Source organism: Periplaneta americana, chromosome 7, assembly GCF_040183065.1.
Source record: "Periplaneta americana isolate PAMFEO1 chromosome 7, P.americana_PAMFEO1_priV1, whole genome shotgun sequence".
NCBI lineage: Eukaryota > Metazoa > Arthropoda > Insecta > Blattodea > Blattidae > Periplaneta > Periplaneta americana.
Window position 1 is genome coordinate 36692953 of NC_091123.1, and position 6000 is coordinate 36698952.

A 6000-nucleotide genomic window follows, 5' to 3' on the forward strand; every position below is an offset into this window, starting at 1 on the left:
AGAACGATAACAGAATATAAATTATAACTTTAATATTATTTATATCGCTAAAGAACGATAACAGAATATAAATGATAGCTTTAATATTATTTGTATCGCTAAAGAACGATAACAGAATATAAATTATAACTTTAATATTATTTATATCGCTAAAGAACGATAACAGAATATAAATTATAACTTTAATATTATTTATATCGCTAAAGAATGATAACAGAACATAAATTAGCCTATAACTTTAATATTATTTATATCGCTAAAGAACGATAACAGAATATAAATGATAACTTTAATATTATTTATATCGCTAAAGAACGATAACAGAATATAAATGATAACTTTAATATTATTTATATCGCTAAAGAACGATAACAGAATATAAATGATAACTTTAATATTATTTATAACGCTAAATAACGATAACAAAATAAAATGACTTGAAGAAGGCTTGAACTCACAACCTACGAATCATTTAGCGAACACATTACCGCTGATCTACGAGACAGAGATGTGAAGAATGACACCTGCTTAAACATCTTAGTTTCGAAACTGCTTCTATAAGCGTAAGCATTATGTAACATCACCGTTGTTCGAAGTGGACTTAGAAAATATTAGCTGTTCACGAGGGCGACCACTTTCTTTTTTACAGTTGTAGGTAGAATACATCACCCAGTTTCCGGAATGAAACTATAGTTGTGTTAGATTGAAGGTTTTATTTATGTTTCGGGTTCCAAATGGAGAATATCGGTATGATAACAGAAGTGATTAATGAAGGGCATTTAATGTATTTTCTCTTCATATGAAGCGATAGTCTGAAATTAGCCCAACTCACAACACATTTTTCACTATGGCTCACTCAAAGCGTATCGTTCATTTATTCATAGTGTTCCGCCCAAGGGTAGATATTTTCACTGCAAACACAGTATTCTTTAATCCTTTCTGTTTTCCGCCTTCCTCTTAGTCTCCGCAAATGATCAATGCATCTTACTGACGTCTATCATCTGATATTATCTTCTTCTATCTGATTTTTTTTTTCCATTCACCATTCCTTCTAGTTCATCCTTCAATAGACAGTTTCTTCTTAACTAGCGACTTAGTCAATTCCTTTCTCTCTTCCTAATCTGTTTCAGCATTATTCTTCCTTTACTCACTCTTTCTGGCACAGCTTCATTTCTTATTCTCTCTGTCCATAACACATGTTCCATTCTTCTCCATATCCACATTTCAAATCGTTGTTGTTCCTGCAATAACTCCTATGAGACATATTGATCGATTTTCAGATTTTTGCTCTATTAAATAACTTAAATGGTGATACAGCAAATAATAAAATCTCCTATATGTAATTATATTTCTTTCTTTCGAAAGTGAAAGAATTCACAATCTCCTATGTACCACTGCCTTACTTACTTACTTACTTACTTACTTACTTACTTACTTACTTACTTACTTACTTACTTACTTACTGGCTTTTAAGGAACCCGGAGGTTCATTGCCGCCCTCACATAAGCCCGCCATAGTCCCTATCCTGAGCAAGAAGATCAATCCAGTCTTTATCATCATATCCCACCTCGCTCAAATCTATAGGATGAATAAATGTGTTTTTTCTTCCTATTGAAAAATTTTACGTGTTGCACATAGGAGTTATTGCAGGAACAACAACCAAATCTTTCTTTCCCCTCTCTTCACTTCGTCGTAATGTCCGAACAGTTTAAATGCAGCAACGATTGACCTAGAACAAGGGTAATCTCGTACTGACGTCAAGTGACACCTTTTGAATTGCACTATGGGTGGTCTATCCATTAGAAGCGATTTTTCGCATGGTCTAGCGGAGAAATGAAGGATTTACGACTACAGGTTTGTTAGCAAAATATGTTCCTTAGAGGACTTACTTCCTACACTGAAACGTTGTAACATGAGTTCATTATCATTCCTTATAGTCCCAGTCCTGAATGCCCAGAAAGCGGCGGTCATGGCTTCTACGAATCTGTCCTTGCTCTCGGGCCTTGAACGTGGGGAATAGATAAAAGCTTTCGCTTTCGTAAATGTTTGCCAATCAATAGCGCTCTTTTAAGGCGCGGCTCCCCTTTGCCAATACACTGCAATCCTGCCTGATTCTGTTATATTCAGTTTCTAAACGTTTAAGGTGTTAAGTTCCATCACATGGTGAAATACCAAAATATTTTCTTCAGAAATAAACATTCTTACAGACTGAATAAGCATGACATTTCCTACCTTCAACTTTATTAATGTTATGTTCACTATCACGTCCTCACGTTCACAGAAGTATAGGTCGACAACTTCAAGTGAAACCCCGTAAAACACGCCAACTTCTGGAATCTCTCTCTTTCTTTCTTCTCTCTCCCTCGCCCCACGACATTCAGTGACCAATCCCCCGTAAGTATCTGAGAGGGTGTGTGTGGGCATCGCGACCAATAAAAGAACCACTCTCCAGTATTACCACAATAACGGATTCTTCATTTTTGCCTTGACTATCGGCTAGGAAGGTTCCATTATGCTAGCATTGCAGGGAACTAGTCAACCTTTTAATACTAACCAAATTTCACGAGAAGATCCCTGCGAGGGGAGCATGATTCTCGCGGGGTAAGAGGAGAGAGTAAGCCAGTAACTCAGCGTTCTTGAAGGAGCAGGTGGATGGGAGTGATATCATTGGCCGGCTGGGACAAAAAAGGCTCGGTCAATGGCTGGCCGGTTCAGGTTATAAGAGTGGGGGAAAAACTCGCATTCCTTGATCGGATCTTCTCGTGAAATGCGGACTGTACTTTTGTTAGCAGGTTTGACAAACTGTGAGTGGACCTGCAAGTACAATGCAACTGCCATCACAACGTTGCCGATGTCAGTCTAGCTGATTGTGAGTTGTGTTGTGTCCTTGCGTGCGTGCGTGCGTGTATAAAGGTCCCTAAGCTACAGTATTATCAAATATTTAATTCACACCGATGGAGACAGGCAAGAATAAAGTTGTACAAAGTGAAGGAAGAAGTATTGTTGCCAAGGTAATTGACTTTTTGATGCTGAGAAGAACAGGAATTGAATAATTTCGAGGGAAAAATTGTTCCGGGGCCGGGTATCGAACCCGGGACCTTTGGTTAAACGTACCAACGCTCTCCCACTGAGCTACCCGGGAACTCTACCCGACACCGATCCAATTTTTCCCTCTATATCCACAGACCTCAAAGTGGGCTGACAACAGTCAAGTAACCAACATTTGAGTGCACACTAACTCTGTGTGACTTTAAATTGTGGTTTTCTGTTGCGTACAGTGACATGTATTATACAAATTAAGCTTTCAGGAATAACTCCCTGTAAAGTTAATTTGAATAATTTCGAGGGAAAAATTGTTCCGGGGCCGGGTATCGAACCCGGGACCTTTGGTTAAACGTACCAACGCTCTCCCACTGAGCTACCCGGGAACTCTACCCGACACCGATCCAATTTTTCCCTCTATATCCACAGACCTCCAAGTGGGCTGACAACAGTCAAGCAACCAACAATTTTTCCCTCGAAATTATTCAAATTAACTTTACAGGGAGTTATTCCTGAAAGCTTAATTTGCATAATACACGTCACTGTACTCAACAGAAAACCACAATTTAAAGTCACACAGAGTTAGTGTGCACTCAAATGTTGGTTGCTTGACTGTTGTCAGCCCACTTTGAGGTCTGTGGATATAGAGGGAAAAATTGGATCGGTGTCGGGTAGAGTTCCCGGGTAGCTCAGTGGGAGAGCGTTGAAACGTTTAACCAAAGGTCCCGGGTTCGATACCCGGCCCCGGAACAATTTTTCCCTCGAAATTATTCAAATTAACTTTACAGGGAGTTATTCCTGAAAGCTTAATTTGTAGAACAGGAATTGATTTAATTTGCCACTGTGTCAAGCAACAAAACGAGCTGCAACAGCCAGTTGAAAATTGAAGTCATTCATTTAAAAAAATTAGAAGAGAAACGAAAGTAGCCCACAGTAACCAAACCAAATTATCCACACTGGATAAAAACCGAAAAGCGAGCAACAAAATCATATTGGCTCACATGGATAGGTGCATTATAAGGAGAAAAATACAAGAGTACTACACACTAAAATGAAGTACCTACATTAAAGAAACTCCGCGCTACACTGCAAGATGAAATAGGTTATAAGGGTAGTCGAGAGCACCTCAGACGAGTATTGCATTTTATTGGCTTCATTCCGATAAGAAGAATAGCTCATTAATTTTCTGAGTGGCTCTCATAATAATAATAATAATAATAATAATAATAATAATAATAATAATAATAATAATAATCTTATGTATCCCTGTTACTAAATGTGGCAACGCTGAGTTCATAGTGCTCTCTCCCCGTGCTTTCTCATTTGCTCACCCCAAGACAGCCAGCGCTCACGTAGTAACTCAGAGTTTCAGTTCGATTTGTTTAATGTCCATCCTGTGTATTGGTGAACGACATACAGAAGAGTAAAGCTGATATCACTATTATCATCACTAATGCAAAACCCAGAGTTCATGACTTCACAAATTTTACTGATACCCGTGGTTTATACCAGACTTAATTACGCTGTGTCGTACGGGTTGAATAAATTAATGTACTTTTTCTATAACCACGAAAATCTCTAGTTTCTTTCACAATCAATCTTCATTACATTTCCCTCTTAATTTATTTTTCGGTTCGCTTCTACTGAGCTCGGATACCTCCATCGATCGAATCGTGCTGTTTTGTGTCTTGAATTTTTTACAGTATTTTTTAATAAATGGAATGTATTTAATGAACTCGCCCCTTCTCATCCACCCCTTCTGGTTAGCCAGTGTTTACTCTGCTCTTGATGGTTATATTAACTCTACCAAATCCGTCTCAAGTGCTGTTAGTTCGACTGAAACATTTTAATTAGTTCTGGTAAGGATTGCTGGCTGGAGCTGCTGTCAGTCCCACCTCAAGGCTTTAAAATAAGAGTAAATCCGAACCACAGCATAAAGTTACTACTGTAATTCATAAACGTCATGCGGTAACATAAAACAAAATCATCAATACCATGAGCGAATAGAAATAGATGTTCAAATTAGGTCCACACACGTATGAGACTATTAAATCATTTTTAAAAATATACGCAATAATTCTATCTCAAGGAACAAATAAAATAGACGAAATAATATTACAGTATAGGCCTAGTTTCCGAAAAGGATGACCAACCATATACTGCTTTTTACAATGAACAAATTATATAATAATATGATATACAGGGTGTTTATGGAATGGAATTTAAGTGATGAGGCCACGGATGGCCCAGCATTGCGACCTATTGAGATATATTGTGCTAACCCTCGATATAGAATGAGTTGCGTGCCATAGATCCCCTACGCGCACCAACCCAATCAAATGACTCTCTAACGACCGGTCCCTACAGTCAACAGAAATCCATATACCATTCCTGCTTCGGCAACAACCCCCAAGGCCCCCCTGTCGGTCCGAGGAGAAACTCCTCCCCCGAGTAGGTCCGCCTCGAGTGCTCGTTGCAGAAGCCATCCAACGTCGTTGAGCTACATTCCACGGAGGCCGGTCGAGAGAGCCAGCAGCTTCGGGAGGCAGCTTGCAGAGTGATTTGAAAAACCAGAAACGGGATGGTGAGGAAAGGATGATGGGGAGGAAAGAAAGTAGCGAAGATAAGTTGATTTCCAATCGCCTGATAAAGTTACCTGATATTCATTCAAAGGTGTGAGGGAAAAACCCCGAATAAACCTCACCCAGGCAACTCGTCCTGACTGAGAATCTAACCCTAACCCTCGCTAACCCCTCAGCCACAACGGTGGACTAAAGGATGTTTAAAAAAGAATATAAAAAAATTCGCGGGTGCAGGGCTGTACATTTGCAGCCATTTGAAATTGTAAGCATATAAGTGAACTGAAGTTTATATTATTATTTCTTTAGTTTATCTAATTATATTCTAATATCGATGGCCCAGAACCAGATTTTTTTTTTTTTCAGGAGAGCTATTTTA